The sequence below is a fragment of the Monodelphis domestica genome, chromosome 1 (genome assembly GCF_027887165.1).
Source record: "Monodelphis domestica isolate mMonDom1 chromosome 1, mMonDom1.pri, whole genome shotgun sequence".
NCBI lineage: Eukaryota > Metazoa > Chordata > Mammalia > Didelphimorphia > Didelphidae > Monodelphis > Monodelphis domestica.
Window position 1 is genome coordinate 477,516,886 of NC_077227.1, and position 23,089 is coordinate 477,539,974.

The 23,089-nt window shown below is 37.7% G+C and overlaps 1 protein-coding gene across 10 annotated transcripts in view; it reads left to right on the forward strand.

Annotated features, from left to right (window-relative positions):
* Positions 1 to 23,089, forward strand: part of EXD3 (exonuclease 3'-5' domain containing 3) — a 490,105-nt gene that overhangs the window by 26,756 nt on the left and 440,260 nt on the right. For 7 of the 10 annotated variants that reach the window (XM_056812745.1, XM_056812746.1, XM_056812748.1 and 4 more), the window contains exon 2: positions 8,634 to 8,683. The exons of the other annotated variants lie outside the window; for them this stretch is intronic. The gene's annotated coding sequence lies outside the window, so the exon portion shown is untranslated. The remainder of the gene's footprint in view (positions 1 to 8,633; positions 8,684 to 23,089) is intronic. 10 annotated transcript variants of the gene reach the window in all.

Here is a 23,089-nt window from a genome sequence, read left to right on the forward strand (position 1 = left end):
GTATTTAGTTTGGACTTAAGGTGTCAGTGCAGTACTGGGAGAAAGTAGTTTAGACTCAATATCGAACATCAGGTACATATCAGTAACTACTTCTACCCCCATGTACAGATGCTGTACAACTCAATTAAATGTACAAATGTGCTGTGGTACTTTGGACATTTTATTTAGAGTTTACTAACACTGATAGAAGTGGTTTCAGAAAAGCTATTGAGACTGCATTAATTTAGAATTTCAAGTTATCTCATATAGTCATAGGTCTGGAGTTGGTCAAGATACCTCAGAGGCCGTCCAATCCAACCCCCTTCTCCCCCCTAACTTTTTTTTTAACAGGTCAAGGGATTTGCATAGTAGTAAATGGTAAACAGTATTTGAACCAGATTCTATGAATCTAGATACAGGATTCTTTCTATTATACTTAGGCTGGCCAGAAATTTGCATTAGCTCTAGTTCATAAAGAAAAAAGCTTATTGGTAAGTTAATAGTTCTGTTAAGGGTGGCTGAATGCTTTAGAAGAAAGAGGCCTGAACCGGGGGTCAGCAGACTCTGGCTCTAGGTGTTTTTTCCACTGCCTTGCAGTATAATCTTGGACAAGTCATGTACCCTTTGTGGGTTTCATTAACACATCTTTAAAAGGATGGGGTTGGATTTGGATGCTCTCTATGATCCCATTTAGCTCTAGGCATTCTGATGCTAAAGACCACAGAAAGAATATTTAACAGACTGAAAAGAGCAGTTCCTTTGTGTATAAAGGCAAGAACACTGGACCTGGGTGGGAAAAGAACAAGGTTCTAGTCCAGACTTTAATTGGCAGGCTTGAGCATAAATCATTTTACCGTCCTGCTTCTCATAAAAAGATTTCTAACCATCCTGCTTCTCATAAAAAGATTTCTAACTAAAAGTTTTAATCATTGCTATATACAGTGCATGTAAAACAACTTAAGGGGACTTTTCTTAGCCTTGATTTTTCCTATTGATTTCTGACTTGTTTTTTATTTTATTTATCTAGTGGGAGAACAATATTTCCTTTTCAGTGTTGTTAATAATATCTATATAGAATTTACCATTTACAAATTGCTTTTATATCTGACTCATTAGGTAGTAGTAGTAGTAGTAATATTTTAGTTTTACAGATGCGGAAACTGAGGCTTAGAGAGATAAAATAGAATTTGGTGAAGGTCATACAGTTAGTAATGATGAAAGCCATGGTTTAGGTCTTTTTATTTCAAAACTAAAAATCTTTTCATTTCACACTTAGTTTCACTCTTGATCTCTGCCTATGTGGCCAGGGATCATTTAGCATTTCATTTTTCATTTGGTATTGGAGAATGAAGTTTTTTGAAAGGACTGAGGCAATAACAGTTTCAGAGTTGTATACCTGGATTTCATGTCTTACTGAATTCTGTTACAGTTAAAAGAGTGGTTGCCATAAACTGTGACCACGAAAATATGATTTCAAGACTGAATTGCCAAACTGTAAAGATAATTTTTAGTGTCTTGATTTAAATAAAAAATAAGTGGTCGCCATGGGAAAAATTCCCAAATACGGGAAATACCCAAGTTAGCTGGGTTTTATGGAGATTTAAATTAATACAAATGAAGGAATTAAAGAAAGGGAGAAAAAGTAAAAGGAAATAATAGGAAGGCTAGGGCCTAGGCCAATGGCCCTAGAGAGAAGAGAGAGAAAGAAGTCAGTCTTTAATCACTCACCACAAGATTTTGTCCCAGGCAAAACTCTAGTGTTCAGAGAGACCCTCCAGTTCAGCTCCTGAGCTCAACTAATCCGAACTCCCTTGAACAGGTTCAGACAGCTCCTTTTAAAGAGCAATTTTCTCCTATGTCACCTCCCCTAAATTTTCACGTCTACCAATCACAGTAGACTTTTTCCCAAAGGACTGACCATTCTTAATTCACATCTTGTTATCACCTTATTAATTCATATCTTATCACCTTCTCTGGGTAGATTAAAACTTCTGAGTAATTCACCTCTCTTTGCTAAGCTTGCCCTTTTAGTGATTAATTTAACTTTCATAGGTACTTAGCACCTTTTTGTATTAGATCTAAAAATAGACCTAGCTTAAGGGCTTTTGCCTCACTATAAGTATGAATTGGAGACTTTTTCTCATTGTTCCATCAGGAGTTTACAACTTTATCTTCCCCTTAAGGTATGCCTAAATATGGGTGGAGTAAGGTTAAGTTCTCAATACATTCCTGATCAAGTACCTCTATTGTTTAAATGGGGAATAACCTTAACCAAATGTTTTAAGGTAGAGTTTGAGAAGTTTTAAGATTCACAATTTCAAAGGAAAAGTAGTTCTGCCATATTTGTAAAAAGACTGATTTTTTTTAGTTTGATTGTACTTTCTTTTTTTTTAAATAAGGGGGGAAGAAGAGAACTACATTCCAAAATAAAAGGGGTTCCCATTAGAGATATTTTAACTTTAGCTTTTGTTATGAGAATGTTAATAGAAAGGAATGTGAAATATTGTAGTGAATAGTTTCATAGCTCCTCAAGAAGGAAATTTGGACATCTTGTGACTCATCTAAAATGTTATTGTATATGAGTGGGGCCTTCCATACAATGTTATATACTTTGCCTCTCTTTGGCATTAGTTAGCATAGGGAAGTAGGAGGGATAGGAGAGAGTCACAGAATCTCAGAATTGGAAGGGACCTCAGAAGTCCCCTAAACCTAGTCTGTTGCTGTATAAGATATCTTTCTCTAGCATACCCCCAAAATGGTCAACCAGACTTTGAAGACAATCACTGAAGGGGAACCTAATTCCTTCTGAGGTTGTCACTCATTCCATTTGTGGTTAGTGCTAATTGTTAGGAAGATTTCATTTAAATCAAACCTAAATTTGTCTCTGTAATTTTCATCCATTGATTCTAGTTTTGCCTTTTGGTGTCATGTAGCACAAGTCTAATCCTTCTCCTACATGTTATATCTTCAGACATTTGGAAAAAGCTATCATGTTCTCCTTAAGTTTTCTCTTCTCAAGACTAACTGTGTCTATTTCCTAAATTTAATCCTAATATGACATGATTTCTGGGCTCTTCATCTTCTTGGATGCCATACTTTGAGCACTCTTCGGTTTTTCAGTGTCTTTCTTAAAATGTGACACCCAGAACATACTGCAATAATACTGCAGATGTGCTTTGATGTCACTTCTTGAGTTCCAGCAACCATATCTCTCAATATATTTTAAGATTTCATTAGTTTATTTGGCTACCACGTCACACTTGACTCACTGAGTTTTCATGCCATAAAATCCCCTGGGTCTTTTCTTTACTGTTCAGCCATGCCTTCCTATAGTTTTCTTATGAAGTTGGTTTTTTGAACTTTTAAATTTAAATTAAAAATTCCTGGTTCTTAGGTTGCCATTTGTTAAAGTTAAAAGGTCCTGGTTCTTAGTTTCTATAGAGTTTATTAATATTCACTTGAAATAGATAAAGCATATAGGTAGAGATTGAAGCCTATTTCTAACCTAATTCTAACATGTCTCTCCACATGGCTATATCTCTCAGCCATGGTCCTCCACAGCCACTTTCCAATGAAATAGAGAGAGTGAATTCCTTCTTTGTCATTTCCCTAGGACTCTTCACCTGTTACCTATATTTGTAGTGTTCACATGACACAGTCACGCAGCACAGGGACGCAGGTTGGATGACCCCCAGTGGGGAGGGGGTTCCCTTTACATAGAACCCTTGGGTAATACTTTATATAATCTATTACATAAATACTAAAAATAACCTATTACATTTAGTCTTATTAGATTTACTATAGTATTTTTGGCTGTCAAGCTCTTTTTAGATCATAAACTATTTTTCAGTGTCTTCCAGCTCTGTGTTGTTCTCTGGTTAGACAAACATGTTAAGCCAAGCCACTGTTAAAACTTTTAAAAATTGCTTCATCAGCCAATATCTGCCTTCCTCTGCCTCCCTATATTAAGAATCCAAGAAAAACAAAGTCCATTATGGACATATATGAACATCAAAACAGATTTATGCATTGCCATGTTCCCCAATTTTTTTGTCTCATTCTGCATTCTGAGTCCTTCTTCTCTCTTTTAGGGAGTGGGTAACATGTTTCATCAACAGACCTGTGGAATCATAATTAGTCATGCTGATAAGTTCAGTACAGTATTATTTCATTGCATTTCTATACCATAACTTCTTCATTCATTCCCTAATTTTGTTCTTCTAGATTCCCATTCATTGTCACTTCAAAGACCTTTAAATACTTTGTACATCTTTAGAATTTGTGTTGCTTAGGTGAATCACTCCCTTAATATACTCTAATCCTCCTGCCATCTTCCCTTTCTCTCTTATTTCTTTGTTGAATGATATATATATTTCTGTACCTAACTGTGTGTCTTTGCCTGTGTATGTGTATGTACATTCTTCCTTATTTTGATCAGTTCAAATGAGAATGAGGTTTGAGTGTTACCTGCTCCTTCAGCCCCTCCTACTTATTTGTAAAGATGTCTACTTGTGCACCTTGATTTTGTGAGAAAAATTTCCCTAACCTTCTTCTTCCTGCTCCCTGTGTATTCCTCTTCCCTCTCATCCAAGTTCATATAAACCTTGAAATCTATGCTCGGGCTTTAGTTAAATATTCTTAGCCTAAACAAAAAAAGAAATAATAGGGTCCCATGGACCAAAATTCTATAAGCTTAAGTCAACTCGGGAGAGAGGAAGGAAGGAAAGGGAATAAGCATTTATATAGCACCTACTCTGTGCCCCATACTGTGCTAATAGATTTCAGGGGATATGTGGATTTAGATGAGAAAAATTACATCTTTATTTCATTATTATTGGTTTCCTTTGTTATCCTATATAGTTTATTCAGTAAGTTAACTAGCATTTATCAAGTGTCTACTATATGCCAGGCCCTGTACTAAGTGCTGGGGATATAAGGAAAGACAAAAGCAGCCTCTGCTCTTAAGGAGCTCCCAGTTTAATGGGGGTAATCATACAGGGCAGATTGGGGGTAGTTCCAGAAGGAAGGGACCAAGATTGAGGAGTACTGGAAACAACTTTTTTTTTTTCAGAAGGCAGAACTTTAGCTGAGATTTAAAGAAAACTAGGGAAGCTAGAATGCAGAGATACACAGAGAGAACATGCCAGGCATGGATAACAGTCAATGAAAATGCCCTAAGTCAGGAGAGAGAATGTTTTATGTGAGAAACAGCAAAGAGGCTGTTACCACAGGATCAAATGGTATATGGAGGGGAAAAGGTGTAAGAAGACTGAAGAGATAGGTGCAGGGAAGGGCAAAGGGCTTTGAAGTAAAAAAAAAAAAGGATTTCACTGAAGTTTATTGAATAGAGAGGTGATGTGGTCAGGTTTGGTGAGATTAATTTGACAGCTAAATGGAGGATGGATTTGAGTAGGGAAGGTAAGGCAGGGAAACTTGTAAAGATGCTTTTATAATAATCTACAAGGGATGTAGTAGAGAGTAGATGCATCTTCTGTAGATGGCTTTCTTGGCAATGTAACTACAAAAGGGAGGAAAGACATAGGATAATAGTTATCCAGGACAGATGAAATAAATGAAGTTTTTTTGAGATTGGGGGTGGCATGGGCATGTTTGAATACAGTAGGAAAGCATTTAATAGACAAGGGAGCAACTGAAGGTTAGTGAGGGTAGAAATGGAGACAACAATCTTGTGGAGAAGATAGAATAAAATGGGATCACTGATGTGTGTGTAGAAAGTTTTGCCTTACAAGAAAGGCCATTTCTTTAGGTGAGATGGATAAAGGAGGAAATAGTGGCACAAGGCATCTGAGTCCCATGAGATATTATAAAGGGTTCGAGAAGAAGGAGCTCTAGGTGATTGTCCTCAATTTTTTTAGTGAAGTATCTGGCAAGGTTCTCAACTGAGAGGATGGGGGAGGGAGAGTTTGGAAGGAGGACGAAAAGGTTTAGAGAAGGCACTGTGGTGAGTGGGATAGGGTGAGGAGTGTAAAGAAGGCACTAGGGAGGTTTAAGTAAGAGCTAGGTTTGCAATGTGTTGTATAATGTTACCTCATTTGTAAAAGATGTAAAAGGATTCATTTGCTGCACTGAGAGCCCAGTTGAGATTATGTAATTTGTAGACTCAGAATAGTTTCATGATTTTCTCTAGCTTCATTCAACAGCACATGAATAGGGATGAAGGCAGTGGATGGTGGGAGTATTCCAAGGCTGGCATTTAGTAGGGCAAGATTTTGATAGGATAAAAGGGCAAGAGACTTGAGAAATGAATAGTATAGAGTTGAAGTGATTCACTAAAGAGAGTGTAGCAAAACAGAAGATAGACTGAAAAAAATGAGGGATGGAGGTATTGGAAGGTATGGTGAGAAAGAACAGTTTGCTGTTGGAAGGCCAAAGGACAGCAGATTATGATCAAATAAAGGAATTTCAGAATTAATGAACATGGATTGGAACATCTGATGACCTTCAGTCTCACATCTCCAACTGCCTTTCAGCCATCTTAAACTGGAAGTCCAGTAGGCATCTTAATCTCACTATGCTCAAAACAGAACTCATTATCTTTTCCCTTAAATCCTTCCCCAATACTCTTTTTACTGTTACTGTAGAAGGCAATACTATCTTTCATGTTCCTCAAGCTCTAAACCTTGGGGTCATCCTGGATTCCTCACTATCTCCCCCGTCTCCTCCAAGTCTAAGCTATGGCCAAGACCTGCCGATTTCACCTTTGCAACATTTCAGGAATATGACCTTTTCTCTGTTCTGACAGCTGCCACAACTCTAGGGCAGGATCTTATCCCTTTGCATCTTGATTATTGCAGTAATCTGTTGGTGAATCTGCTTGCCTCAAGTCTCTCTACTCCATTCAGACACTAAAGAGATTTTCCTAGAGTGCAAGTGTGATCATGTCAGCCACCTACTCAGTAAACTCCAGTGGCTTCTTATTGCTTCCAGGAGCAAATTCAGAATTCTCTGTTTGGCATTCAAATCCCTTCAGTTTTCTTACATCTTACTGACTGACATGGACTCATTGATCCAGTGACATTGGCCTCCTGGTTGTTCCATAAAGAAGCCACTCCAAATCTTTTGGCTCTGGGCATTATCTCTGGCTGTCTCTCATTCTTGGAATGCTCTAATTCCTTAGTTCTGCCTACTACCTTCCCTGGCTTCCTTTAAGTCCTAACTAAAATTATCTTCTACAGGAAGCCTTTTTTTCCCAAGGCCTCTTAATTCTAGGGCCTTCCCTCTGAGAATTATTTCCTATTTATCCTGTTTATAACCTGTTTGTTTGTTGTCTCCTCCATTAGACTATGAGCTCCTTGAGGGCAGAGACTGACTTTTACAACCCATTTTTTGTGCTCTCAAAATTTAGCACAGTGCCTGGCAGATAATAGGCACTGAATAAATGTTTATTGGTTGATCTATCCTATCCTCAATTAAAATTCTTCTATAGGAAGCCTTTCCTGATTTTTCTTCATTCCAATTATTTCTCTCTGTTATTTCCTGTTTATCTTGAATATAGCTTACATTGTATATATTTGTTTGCACATTTTTTTTTGAGAACAGGGACTGTCTTTTACCTTTTTGTATCCCCAAAACAGAATATAGTGTCTGGTACCTTAGGTGCTTAATAAATGTTTATTGATTGATTTAGCTAGGTGGAGTATGTAAAAGAGAATCATTTGAAATCAAACTGGCAAGGTAGGTTGGACTTAAGTTGTGAAGGGCCTTAAATGCCAGGTTAAGTTGTTTGTGTTTTCTCCATTGGGCTGTGGGGAGCTACTGAAGGTTTTTGATTAGCAGAAGAGTCAACAGGAAGATTATTTTGCTAGCTCTATGGATAAAAGAAGCAGTGAACAACAGCTGAAAGGCATTTGAACTAGAATGGTGGCAGTGCAGACCTGCTTTGTTTGGAAGAATGGTGGTGTTATAAACAGGAGTGAATTTGGGAGAAGTGGTAAGTTTTGTGGAGACTATACTGTGCTCAATTTTGGACATGCATTTGACATTCTGGCTTGGCAACCAGATAAGATGATTGGTATTGAAGTTAGAGTTTCAGAATTCACTTCGTCCTTGAGTATTTTGAAGTTTCTATGGCTCTACAGATGTGGTTACTTCTTTCAGTAGATCAGATTTTAACCCATTAATACATATCTATTCTGTGTAGCTATTGCCAGTACCCTCCCATAAAAATGCTTGAAGACTTTGCCAAGACTTTTTGACATATATGGATAGTCATGGAGCTATCTATAGGTTAACCCTCATTTTCATCACGTGACTGGCCCATCTGTTTTTACAGAGCTAAAGGGGTCAATGAAGTCACCAAGGGAAAAAAGACCGAGAAGTATATGAAATATAATTTTAAGTGTGAAAGAAGTGAGTAGTTTTTATGTATAGCCCACTCAGTAAACACTCACTGACAGACTGTCTGCAGAAGAAAGAACACTGGGGTAGAGGCTGTGATGTTTGGATAAGCTTTCTGCAAGCTAGACTTAAAATACCTTAGTGGTATCAGGTGTGGGAACAGGGCTAAGGAGGATATAGTACTACCTACTAAGTAGTAGTTTCTGTTGCCTGTTCTATTAGTGCCATCCTGGGGTTTTGATTCCGTATTCTGAGTTGTATAGATACTGATATCACTGTCATTAATTATTTTGCAGAATAGCGGAAGAGATTGCATAGCTGTTAGAGATCTATCACCTTTTCACAAGTAAGTTTTTTAGGGGGGATAATAATGGAAATGTATGATTATGCCAATATTTTAGCGATTTGTCTGGCTTTATTTTCATATAAAATCACAATAAATAGAAATCATTTTTCAGTGTGCTCTTTTGTTATTTTCTTGGAGGAGGAGGGTAGAGAAATTGCATCTTAATCAGGTTAAATCTGAGTTAAATCACTAGTCAGTAACAATTGGAGACCTTTTCCCCTCCACATAAAAAGGAAATTTTTGTTTGATAGTATTGTAATTCATACCCTTTATATCCCTGAAATACATGCAGGTTTTCTTTTTGAGAATGTACACACATGCTTTTTATAGCAGAGATTTATTTTATTATTTTTTTTCTCATTGTAAAGGTGAAAATGTGGGTTTCAAGACTGAATTGCCAAAACTGTAAAGATAATTTTTAGTGTCTTGATTTAAATCAAAATAAGTGGTCGCCATGGGAAAAATTCCCAAATATGAAAATACCCAAGTCAGCTGGGTTTTATGGAGATTTAAATTAATACAAATGAAGGAGTTTAAGGGAAGGGGGAGAGAGAGAGAGAAAGAGAAAATAGTAGGAAGGGCCTAGGCTAAATGGCCTAGGCCTGAGCCTTAAGAGAGACTAGTCAGTCTTTTATCACTCACCACAAGATCATCCTAAAGCAGAACTCCAGTCCTTCACTGAAATCCTCAACTCCTGAACTCAGTTCAGAGACCCAGCTCCTCCAAACTAACTCCAAACTCCAACTAAGTTCAGAGACCCAGCTCTGAACTCCTGACCTCCTTTTAAAGAGAATTTTCTCTTCTGTCACCTCCCCTAAAATTTCACATCTACCAATCACAGTAGATGCTTTTCCTCAGGACTGTCCATTAGTTCACATCTTCTTTTGTTATCACCTTCTCTGATTAGATTATATCTTCTGAGTATTTCACATCTCTTTGCTAAGCTTGCCCTTTGTAAATTGCTTGACCTTTTAGTGATTAATTTAACCTTTATAGGTACTTATCACCTTTTTGTATTAGATCTAAAATAGCTTAGGGTTTTTGTTTCACTATAAGTATGAGTTGGGGACTTTTCATAGTTCAATCAGGAATTTTACAACTTTATCTTCCCCACAGCCACTATCTGAGCAGGGTGGAGTAATTTTAAAGTTCTCAATACATTCCTGACTAAGTACCTCCATTGTAGAAAATGGGGAATAGCTTAATCAAATCTTTGGAAGTAGAGTCTGAACAGTTTTTAGATTCACATCATTAGTTTTTACAACTATTCTGAAAAACTGAACAATTGAATTATTTTACTTACCCAAAAATAACTGAGATACTATAGATGTTTGATAAGTCTTAAGAAGAGAATTCCAAGCTTTAGACAGAGAATTCCTACCCTTATATTTGAAAAACTGCTTGAGAGTCATGGAGGTTTGAGGGTTGTACTTATCACTGGATTAGGTTCTCAGTAAAATGATGAAGTTTTCCCTACTTTTCCCCTTCAGTGTTTTCTCTCTTCTTTCACCCTCTTCCTCTTATAATGACTAAGGCTTGCTAGAACCGTCCTCTCAGCAGTGTCTAATGCTATATGGTTTTCTGGCCATTTTCTTCACAGTATATTTCCTCAGCACCTTGCTTGGGGATTTGGGAGTAGTTAATCAGAGAAACCATTTCATGGTAAAGTATTAATGATTTTTAATAGCTTGACTTCTTACTTCTCCCTCGTAACATTTGCAATTTTACCTGGTTTTATTGCTTTAACTAAAACTGTGGTAGGAACAGTAATAAGAACTGCCTTGGTGGCAGAGTAGGGCAGATACTTTTGGTCCCAGTGTGGTTTGAGGCAAAGCTAATGTGATTCCTAATAAAAGGCTACCTAGCCAGTCACTGCGTCTGAATTTCCAGAAAAATCATGCTCAGCAAGTTAAGTTGAGTTAATCAGAGTTGGACATGCATTTGACATTCTGGCAAGGCATCTAGTTAAGATGATTGGTACTACAGAGAGCTATATGGTACTTGAAAGCATATAAAGCAGGATAATCTTCCGAGTTATAATCCAAGTGGGAACCTGAAAGGTGGTCCTTTTTGGGGTAGAGTACTCTTGATACTGGATTTCAGTAGTAATCCTTCTTGTGAAATAAGTCTATTTTATTTTAGGTTTATAAAACCTAATTTATCAACAGGTTATTATAATTTTACTATGTTCTCTACCACTCTTTTTTGCCTTTACTTTTTTAATTAAAATTTTTTTGATGACCAAAAATGTGTTTTCTCTCCCCACAACCCTCCCATTCAAAAAAAGAAAAACAAAACACTTATGACATATCTAGTTAAGAACAACAAATTTTCTCATTGATCATCTTCAGAAAATATTTATATTTTTGTATGCTGTGTCAATCTTCCTGTTGTCAGGCAGTGAGCAGCAGTGTTTCATTATTGATCTGCTGGAATTGTGGTCGGTCATTTTATTGATCAGAGTTCTTAAGTCTTTCAAAGTTGTACATTTCTCTTAATGACCCTTTGATTTTTAACATCAAAGCATAAAAGAGGGAGAATTTGCTCAGGGTGCTTGTTATTGTCATGGAGCTGTATAGTTAGTGTGTACTTCATTGCACAGTCCAGATGGGAGGGAAAGAGCTTCCATGTTGATGATCAGATCTTCCCTCTAGTCCAGGCCTTTTATTTTAACATATGGGACATTGAAACATACAAAAGTTAAATTACTTGCCTGCATAACAGATAATAAAAGGCAGAGCCAGAATTTGAATTCAGGTCCTCCAACTCCAAACCCAGCATTCTTTTATACTCTGTTTGGGATTGCAGATGGACAATAAATTAAGAATTTCATAGAAATAAAAGAGTGAGATGGATTGCCTTTTGCAAACTGCCAAATCTGGTTGCCTTTTTTCAGTCTTTGTTCTTAAATCTCTTGTAGCGTTTTAAAATGTTGATCATTTTTTCCTTCTTTTGATTTTGGTGACAGTACATTCTCTTGGTCATCTTTCTTTTCAGTCCACTTCTCAGGCTACTTTCCTAGATCGTCCACACTCTGACCTCTAACTGAATGCCCTTTAAGGCTTAATTCTGGGCCTTCTTTTCTTTCTATATATTTTGCAATAATCCCATCAGCTCTTGTGAATTTAGTTATCATCTTTGTGTTTCTAGACTATTTCTAGCCCTAGTTTCCTGAATTCCTGTTCTGTATCATCATTTGTATGTTTAGCATTTATAACTAGATGTTCCATAGAACATTTTAAGTGCAACACATCCAAAACAGAACTCATTATCTTTTCTTCCTAAAGGCCACCCCTCTTCCTAATCTCTACTTCTGTCTAGGGTACCACCATTCTTTCAGTCACCCAAGTTCATAAACTGGAAGTAATCCTTGACTCTTTACTCTTCTTTACCTTCCATATCAATCAGTTTGCCATATTTTTCAAATTCTTCCTCCATAATATTTTCTCATATTTTCTCTTCTCTCCACTCACATAGGCATCACCTTAGTTTGGGCCCTCATTTCCCCTTACCTAGACTACTGAAATACCTTCTTAATTTGTCTCCTTGACTCAAGACTCTCCTCTCTTTTATCCATCTTTTTTATAGCTTTAAAATAGATATTTGTAAGGCATAAAAGTTTAATTCAATCACTCCTTCCCTCTTGTGGTTCCCTATTGCCTTTAGGGTAAAATATAGTCTTTTTCATTTGGCTTTTAAAGACTTTTATAATCTGACTTTAGCTTGCCTTTCCACTCCCCTTCACACATTCTATGTTTTAGCCATACTGGTTAATTTGCTGTATTCTGAATATGATGTCTCTCCTTGGCCATTATTCTTATGCACTACTTTTCTTCTAGACTGAAATATGCTTCCTCCTTGCCCCTATCTTTTAGGACTTCCAACTGCCTTCCCCAGTTCCTCTAGAGAGCCACTTCCATCATGAGGCCCAGTCTGGCTCCAGTCTGCCATTGCTTTCTCCCTGGAAATGACTATATTTCCCATGTACATCTGGTCACTTGTGGAGTTGGTTATTCTAATCAGTGTTGTGTTTTCTGTGTTTTGGGGTTCAGAACAGTTTTCTTGTATTATTTTTGGCATTATGGTGTTGAGGTATTTCAATTTGTCATTTTCTTTGAGGACACTTGGGGATAATGTAAATTTCTTTTGCTCATCCTATTTTTGAGGTTAGTGACTTTGGCTTGTAGAGATATCCTGTGTGCTTTCATTGTTATCCCTTTTGCTTCTCAACAGATGAAGAAAGGTCAAAGCACATTGATTGGACTCACTGTAGCAACTTATGGGAGGTGGAGAAAAGTTGCATAGGATGAGCAAACATGGATAGGTTGTGATCTGCTTTGTTGTTGTAGGGAACAGTCAAATGACTGATATTATAGATATATTTGACTTGTGTGTGTATATACTGTTTCCCTCAGATAGAGACTATTTGCTTTTGATTCTGTATTTCCAGCACCTAGAACTAGTCCTTGGGACATAGTCAAAACCTAATGGACACTTGTTGAATGAACAATGGTAATACATATATTCTGATGACCTCAAGAATCCACTGAAGCACTGATGTATACAGAAACCATTCCATGTACTCTTCCCCATAAAGTTCAGTAGGAGATCTTCTTGGATCAAGCCAAATTGTTCATTATAATTTTATTTTATCTTGACCCCAGGGCAGTCTTAGAGAAAGGTTTTGTGGACTTGTTTTGTACAAATGAAAAGCCATATGAATGCTTTCGACAGATACTAATATGGTGTCTTGTTTTGGTGGCCTTTCATTTGTTAATCTAAGATTTTGATCTCTTGTTTTTATATTACTTTCATTTTCAAATATATCTCCCTTTTCAGTTCTTCCTCAGTGGGTCATCTTTTGTAACAAATTTTTTTTGGTAAACATTTTATTTTACCAATTACATATGTAAGATTTAAATTAATATCGATAACTCCAAGTATTAATTTTATAAAGTTTATTAATAATCACTTGAAGTAGAAGAAATAAAAAAGAAATAGAAGTTCAAATTCTAATTTCCTAACTAAAGTAAGACCATGTATGGAAATTCTCCTGCCTGGCTGAAAGCCAGCTTCAGCAGCTGCGTACAAGGAAAGAGAGAGAGAGAGAGGTGGGGTCATACCAAAATTATATCCTCCCTATATAAACACACAAATAGGATGCTGGGTAAGAGAGTCCTGGGGAGAAAATTCTATCCATACAATCCCCACTGTGATTCCTTTGGGAGGTGAGCATGTTGAATCTCCCAGATTGACATGCCTAGTATCCCCAATGAATCATTATACATAACCAGCTTATATCTTTAAAGATCTCTTACTAAAGGTGCATACAATATTGTACTTTCTAAGGAGAAATTATAATAATATGGGGATAAAAGGGAAATAAAAGAGAAAGAGAGCAAAACCAATGGTAACTAGGTGCATTGACAAAAAGCCAATTAGAGGGAAACCCCCTTTGGCATAGGAGTTTACATTCAAAATAAATGCATTCAACCCCCAACAGTTCAATTCACTTCATCCTAAACTTCGTTCTGGATCTTTTGATGCAGTGTGTGGTTTCTGCAGGCATCTCCATGGTGCCTTCTTCAAAGAGTTCATTTTCTCGATTTGGGGAGTTAGTGAATTTCTTATCCTAAAAATTTCTCCAAAAGGTTTTAAGACTTGCATTAGGATAATTATACAATCCCCCTGAGGAAGGGGTTGACCAACACCTGGATCACCCCAGGATACATGGCTGAGTTATGAAGTATATGAATCAATTGTCAAAAGAAAGTAAAAAACATAAAAAAAAACCAAATAGAAGAAAAGACAAAATCAAAATAAAATTGTATATAAAAATTCTGAGTAAGCAAGAATACGCCCATAACAGGTCCTAGAATCAGGGCCCAATAAAATGATTTATGTTCCACAAACCTGTAGGACCATTGCAACAGTATGCACTTATCCAATCAGCAGCCAGGACTACAGAAAATTGCCATTCTATGAAAGAGAGAAAAGGACTAGACTTTGAAGCAAAAGGGAAATAGCATTCCCTGGTCTGATTTTACCTTCACTCACAGGGAGCCAAAATGGCAGCCAAACTGAGGTACTTTGTCTGAATCTGGCACGGGGAAATCTTGCATCTGATGTTGTCAAACAGCTGCTTTCTCAAACCCCAAAACAAGTCCTCTGTCTTGGCACAAATTATCATCAATCCCACTGGGATCAGTTTGTCTCCTTGACCTTGTGCTTCTTGGCACTGTACAATGGCTCTTTTGTGATCTCTTCTTCTGAAATCAGACACAATTATTAGTCAACATCCAATAATATTTAACAATCAATGGCAGGTTTCCATAGTCTATAAAGCTTTTGGGTATGCATTGATATTAGAGGTAATGGATATTATAAACTTATTTTTCTGCAAAATCAAAGTACCATTAACACTGGTTGCATGTACTATGAGTACAAAAAATAAGAGGGGAAAGAAAATCCAAATATCCCATTGCACATAAAAGAAAAAATAATAAGGCAAAAAAATAAAAAATTCATAGTGCACATTCCATGTGACAAAGTGTCAGCTAAGCAGAAGCACAACACAAAGGTTTCTCACTCAAAAATGAGGTCCATTGCCTTTTAACTTGGCCATGATCCACAGTGTGAATATACATAATTATTTACCAGGTAATGGCTTTATAAAAAACAGTAGTACAACAGTTAATGCACATTTGAAGGAGTACCAAAATCCCCCAAACCATAAGAGCTCATAAATTCTCCAAAAGTTACTGATATAGGTTATAACCAGTTTAATGAAGTACTTTCATCATCATCTATGTGACAATTAACAAAGGCAAAAATGCCCAAAGGGCTGTATGGGCAATATGTGACCTCAGTGGATCTGGTGACAAACTAGTATCCAGAAGAACTTATGGCCAAGCCACCAAAAGGGTTTGCCCTACTAGGCTATGGGCTTTTCCAATGGTATTATCTACAGTCTAGGCATAGAACAGTACAAATAAAGATAGTAGGACAGTACAAATTAAAGCAGTGTTACAGAACATATAGCTAATAGCCAAAACACAGTAACTTAAAATGACATGGTGTAACAGATATATCAGATTAGCTCAATATGTGAACTTAAAATCAAAGTAAAATCTTAAAACCAACAATCAGCAAATACAATAAGCGTGACAGGATACAGTCACTCAGTGTTTACAGAAGGTACTCTCTTTACATGTGAGCAATGAATCTAAGAGTCCTTTTCTCTAATTTTGATATCTGTTAGAGTGGTTAACAGGACTTGAAATGGACCTTCTCAGGCAGGCTCCATTTCCCCAGTGCACTGGAAGTTCTTTAAATAACTTATGGACCTAAACCCCTGTTCCTAATAAAACAGAGTAAACTAAATAAAATCCTATCACAACACTTGTCTCCTGGGTGTAGGTCATAGAGCAAGAAGTCTATAGGTCTTGCTTATATAGTAGCCCTGGGTCCATGCAGTTCTTGCAATTTGATCTGTAAGTCCTTTATATATAAAGCAATAGAAATGTCCCCCCCTAGTAATGATGTGTAGATCTCCCCTGGGCCTGCTTCAAAGATAAAATGGGACCAGAGGGAGAATTTCAGGCCATTTTAAATGAGTCTCCTTGCACAATTTGCCAATCATAGTTTTAAGATCTCTATTCATTCTTTCAACTTGGCCTGAGCTCTGGGGATGATACATTATGCAGAATTTGGGAGTGATCCCCAAACAAGAATATATCTGAGACAAAACTGAATCAGTAAAATGAGTTCTCCTGTCTGAATCAATATGTGCAGGCAGGTTGAAATGAGGAATAATCTCTTTTAAAAGATCCTTGGCAATGAAAGCTGCTGTGGCCTGGGCGAAAGGGAATGCTTCCAGCCTTCTGGTCAGTTGGTCCACTATGACTAAACAAAATTTATACTTTCCAGCCTTTGGCATAGTGATAAAATCAGTTTGTATGTGTTCAAAAGGTGTGTAAGCCAGAGGAAGCCCACCAAAAGCTTTGCTGTGAAAGATGTGCTGATTATATGCTTGGCAGGTGTGGCAGGCTTCACACACTTTAGAGGCTATGTTAGTTATACCAGAGGCTATCCATATGCTTTTAGCAGACCCTACAATGCCCTGGGTACCAAAGGGACCATTTTTATGAATGGATAGGCATATTTGGTGGTAAAAACTTCTAGGGAGTAGGGATTTTCCTTCAGATGACACCCATACTCCATTTATCTGTTTTGCCTTAAATTTTTGCTTCCATTTTCCCACTTCCTGTTCATTATAAGAAAGGGATAAATTTAATTTGTTACTAGTTGTCAATGTTGAAATTAATTCAAGTCCTTCTAAGGCAGCTAAATTCACCTCTGTGTCTGCTTGGTGGTTCCCTCTAGAAAGAGAGTCATCTCCATCTGTATGGGCAGAGCAGTGAACAACAGCTAGGGCTTCAAGGAGCTGGAGAGTGGAAAGTACTTCTTTAATGATTTCTGCATTTGCAATACATTTTCCAGCTGAGATTAAAAATCCCCTTTGAAGCCATAGCATACCCATTGCATGGCATATTCCAAATGCATATCTAGAGTCTCTATAAATTGTTGCCTTCTTATCTTTAGCAATTATACAGGCATGTTGTAGAGTTATCAGTTTTGAACCTTGAGCACTTATATTTGAGGGCAGTGAAGCTGACCACTCAGTGGCAAATTCTGAGACTATGGCAGCTCCAGTGTAGCATATGCCATCCCTCATAAAAGAGGAACCATCAGTAGATAAGATCAGATCTGCATTGTCTAAGGGAGTGTCCAAGATATTATCTCTAGGCTTTTCTGCCATGGACATTAATGTTTCACAACTGTGTAATGGTTCTCTTGAAGTAGGTAAATCAGGAAGCACAGTTGCAGGATTAAGAACTGTACAGTGTTTTAAGATAATATTCTCATTACCTAACAAGGTTACCTCATACCTAGTGAGTCTTTGATCAGAAAATGCCTGTGTTCTATGTCTTAGCAACAATGCTTCAACTTCATGTGGGCACATTATGATTAATGGGCATCCCAATACGAAATCAGCAGATTTAGTTTCTAATAAGGCTGTGGCAGCTATGCCTCTAAGACATGGTGGTGCTCCTGAATTGCTGAATAATAAGCAACTGGATGCTGAACAGGTTTCAAAGGTTGAGTTAAAACACCTGAAGCTACCCCTCTCTGTTTGTGTACATACAAAGTAAATGGCTTTTTGTAATCTGGAATGCCGAGAGCAGGGCAGACAGGATAGCCTGTTTTAATTTTGAAAGAGCTGACAGGTGTTCCACCTCTAATTTTTTGTCAGAGCTATAAGGGGCTTGGCAATTTCCCTATAGCAAAGGATTCACTGCCTACAAAATCCTGTTGCTCCTAAAATTGCCCTCAATTGTTTCTTAGTGGAGAGGGCACTCAATTTCTGAATATCTTCAATGTGCTTAGGGGAAATGGAGCGGGCACCAGCAGTTAAAATGAATCCTAAATATTCCACTTTGGGGAGACACCACTAAAACTTTGCCTTAGAGATCTTGTAGCCTCTTTTATGTAGATCTAAAAGGAGATGTTTGCTATCTTCTTGGCATACTGTGGCATTTGGTGAGGTCAAGAGCAAATTATCTACAAACTGTATCAAACAGCTCTCCTTAAACCTAATATTTTCTAAATCTTGTCATAAAAACTGTGAGAACAACATGGAACTTTCCACAAACCCTTGTGGTAACTGACACCATGTCTATGTATACCTTTTATGTAAAGGCAAATATTCCTTGAATTTTCATGAATAGGGATTGAGAAGAATGCCGAGCACAGGTATACCACAGTAAAATATGTGGCTGTGCTGGGAACAGAGGAGATAATTGTGGCTGGGCTGGGAACCACGGGGTGTCTCTTAATGACATTATTATTTATAGCTCTTAAATCCTATACAAGTTGATAGACAGTTTTTTCATCTGGGCCCAATTTTGGTTTTATAGGTAAGATAGGTGCCTTATGTTCAAATTTGCATGGAATGATTATTCTCTGCTCAATTAATGAATCTATCACTGGGGTAATTCCCTCAATTGCCTCTTTTGTTAGAGGATACTGAGGAATGAAAGGAGGTGGACCACCTTTTGTCTTAATTTGAACAGGAACAGCTCCTTTAAGTAGGCCAACATCAGAAGATGATATGGCTCAAAGAGAATAAGGTATATCACCTGGGAATTTAAAGATTGGAGGCTCCTTCATCTCCTGAAAGAAGTACAGGGAGCAAATTTAAGGATTCCTCAGGCAATTCTATTGTCATAGAGCCATTAGGAGAGCATATTATTGTAGCTCTAGGCTTGCATAAAATATCTCTTGCTAACAAATTTGTAGGGAAGCTAGGCATTAGAAGGAAAGAATGTTCTACTGATAGGGGTCCCACCGACACCATTTGAGGGGAAAGCTTTGGTACCTTTATGGGTGATCTTGATACCCCAACTACATTTAGAGAGCCAAAAGAATCACATTCAGAATCAGGTTTACTCATCAATACGAATCTGGATGCTCCAGTGTCTAAGAGGCAATCATAATACATGTTTCCAATTTTTAGGGTTACATAAGGTTTATCATTATGGGGGGGGGAATGGACTGGGATAACTGGTATTAAAACATCAGGGTCTGGGTCAAAGGTTTCACTCTGATTCCAGAGCCTTTACCCCTCCTCCCACCCCCTCACACCTTTATAAAGATCCTTGTCTAGTTCTTTGGGATCTCCCATGCTGAGGGGAATTTTTACCCTGAGTATAGATAGCATAGGTGAGCCCCATTTTGGGTATTTTGGTGTGTTTTTGGTTGCCTCATTTGGATTATTATTTATGTAATTGTTATTATTTCTAAAGTTGTTTTTATTTCTCTTTGTCTGATTCCACTTATAGATCATCATTATGTGACCCCCTTTTCCACAAAAGTAATACATTAATGAGTGATTTGTGGGTTCTTGCAAAGGGACTATGACCACTTAATTTTCTTTTTCTTTTTTAATTTCCTCCTTTAAAATTTTTATTTCTTTCCTTAATTCCTCCACTAAGTCATTGTTCTCATCTTTCTTTTTCATGGCCATTAAAGACAAACTGTTATTCTTCTCAATTCCTCAAGGTCCATATTAACCCAATCTGGGCATTTAGTCTTAAAATATTCTCTGACTAATTTACAACAGTTGTTTACAAACTGCCTCCTTATTTGCCTGACATACCTTTCTATGGAAAATTCTAGATTTACATATATACCTGTCAGCTCAATAACTCTATACATAAATTGGGAGGGATTTCCCTTGGATTTTTGCTTCAGACTTTCAAACTTTGTCCATGAACCAGGCCTATAAGAAGAGGTTCTCATTGCTGTTAGTAATGCCTCTCTAGCTTGGCAGAGTTTTAAGTAGTCTTGCTCATTGTTCATATTCCATTTAGGGTCAGTCTGGGGCCAATGAATTGCTCTCCTTCCTTCAACCTGATTAACAAGAGAGATGATTTCATTTTTCTCTCTTTCTGTCAAAAAAGCCTGGAGCAAGTTTTCTATATCTAGCCATGAAGGATCACAAGTCCAATAAATACTTTCAAGCATTTAAATAACTACAGTAGACTCATCTTCAAAGGAAGGAATATTTTGCTTGAATCTTTCAATATTGTGGGGGGGGGTAAAGGGTGTGGTGCCTGAGGATAACTAAATCTCCCCCTTTATTATAAGTGGACACTTCCCTTAAGGGGAATAGGAGTTTAATGGAATTATTTGCAGTTTTTGTCTCTTGACTGGATGTTTGGGTTTCTATGGAGCAGGTAAGGGGAGGGGGAGTAGGTGAGCTAAGAGGGAAGGATTGTTCTGGGGTTGGGGAGGCAGGGCAGGAGAAATGGTGCGGAGTTGGTGGTGGGGTTGTGGACGTGGGGAAGGGGCAGGGGAGGGATGAGATATAAGGGGTGGTGGGCTGAGTAGAGGAGGGTGGGGTTGGGGTAGGGGAGGAAGAAGAAGAGGTATGGTGAAGGGAGACCTGGGGACAGAAGTGGGGAGAGGAAGGGGCGGGAGCTGGGGAAAGGAAGAGGGCAGGGGAGACAGAGGGAGAAATGGAGGGGGAGAATGGGGGGGGGGTCGGACCATGAGCTCCCAAAAGCTGAATAAGACTATATGGTAGGTAATCAGCTTGAGGCATAGGCTGGATAGGCTTAGATGGAGAGAAATTTTTTTTCTGAATCTTGAGATTACTCAAGTGTTTCTCAATGTTTTCTATTGGAGTCTGTAGGTTAGTCAAGGTAACCTGTTGATTTTTCTTTAGGAGAAATAGATAAAGTGTAAAATATTCTATGAGTGTAAACACACCCAGGAACAGTGCTAAACAAAGCCATTCTGAAATTTTAATCTGTTCAAACACAGTAAAGTTCTCTGAGAACAGGAGCTGTTTCAAATGGAGAGGAAACTATTCCCTTATTTTTTGCATCATGATTATAAACAGCATATTTAGCCATGCCCCTCAACTAGTTTAAAAATGGAGGGCAGCTGAAAGGTTTTAGTTAAAGGCAAAGTTAATGAAGGAAAACAAAAGCTTTCTATTTTAGGCACAATGAAGCACATTTACTTGAAGGTAAAAAACCACTAAGGAGCCATTTAGCTAAGCTGTTCTAGGAGAGCAAAAGGGTTTTATAGGTGTAAAATGCAGGCTTAAGAGTCTATGAAAGCTTCCCAGGTTAGTTTAAATCGGCTTGGAAACTAGACAGGGATGGGGGGGGGGGACGGCTGTAGCATGGAAGGGGCCCAGGATCTCCTGCTCGCTGTGAGTCCACACTGTGCTGCTAGTCTAAAAGTCATCCCAGCTCCAAGCTATAAGTTCAAGCAGCTAGTGCATACTTGAGACACATATGGGGTGGGGACCTTAAAGAAATAGCAAACTTCTAGGAGTAAGATAAAGCTAAACTTTCTTAATTTAATTCAATAATTAATACCTTCGAATAACAATAACAAAAAGCAGCTGAAATTGTTAACTTCTTCCAACACTCCGGGATTCTAGGCTATAAGATAGACAGGGTTGCTTTCCCCCAGGTGAAAGTCTTGAGGGAGGCTAATTGTTGGAAAAAAAAAAAGACAAAACAAAACACCAAGCCTGCAACAAGTAATGGCTATCCAGCTGCTTTCAGTTTAAGAGGAAAAAATGGGATTTAGATCTCACCCTTCCCCACTGGAAAAACAAGGTGCTTCCAAATGGCTCCTGGACCCCTGGGTAATCAGCAGAGGTTGGGAGGCAGGGGAGAAAAGCAGTGTGGACAGTAGAAGTGGCAGGCTTCTAAAGCTTTATAGTATCAGACCAACTGCTCTGGCCTTGAAGCTAATCTGTCCTATTGTCTATTTAAAAAACTGCTCTACCAATTTAGAGAGGAGTAAGGGTCCTAAACTCCAGACTTCTGATTGTAAAAAAAGTAAGATTTAAATTAATATCAATAACTTCAAGTATTAATTTTATGAAGTTTATTAATAATTACTTGAAGTAGAAGAAATAAAAAAATAGAAGTTCAGAGCCTAATTTTCTAACTAAAGTAAGACCACATGTGCAGATTCTCCTGCCTGGCTGAAAGCCAGCTTCAGCAGCTGCATTCAAGAAAAGGGGGGGGGTGTCACACCAAAATTATATCCTCCCTACGTTAGCTCATAGTGTAAACAAGCAAATGAGATGCTGGGTAAGAGAGTCCTGGGGAACATATTCTATCCACAAACATAATAACAATTTTCTATATAAGTCTTCTCAAGTTATTTGATCCAAATCGTCTCTCTCCCTTCCTTCCCTTCCCTTTCCTGGAGACAGTAAGCAATTTAGTCTAAGTTATACTTGTAGTATCATGCCAAACATTTCCATATTGTTCATTTTTGTAAGAGAATACTCATATAAAATCAAAACCTCCAAATCAAAACCTAGGTAAACTAAAGTGAAAAAAATTACATGCTTTGATCTGCATTCCAACAGCATTCTTTGTCGAAAGTACCTCAGAATTGTCCTGAATCATTGTATTGCTGATAATAGCTAAGTCTTTCACAGTTGATCATTCCACAGTATTGCTGGTAGTGTGTACAATGTTCTCCTGGTTCTGCTTATTTCACTCTGCTTCAGTTCATGTAGGTCTTTACAGCTTTTTCTGAAATCATTCTGTTTATCATTTCTTACAGCACAATAGTATTCCATCACCCTCATATACCACAGTTTGTTCATTCCTCAAATGATGGACATCCCTCAATTTCTAATTCTTTGCCATCACAAAAAAGAGCAGCTATAAGTATAAATAGGTGAATTTTCTTTTCTCTGGGGACAAACTTGATCATTATAATTTTATAGTCATCATTTTCTTTTTCATCTTCTTTTGTTCATTCCATTTACACTGTTATGCTTATGTATATTGTCTTCCT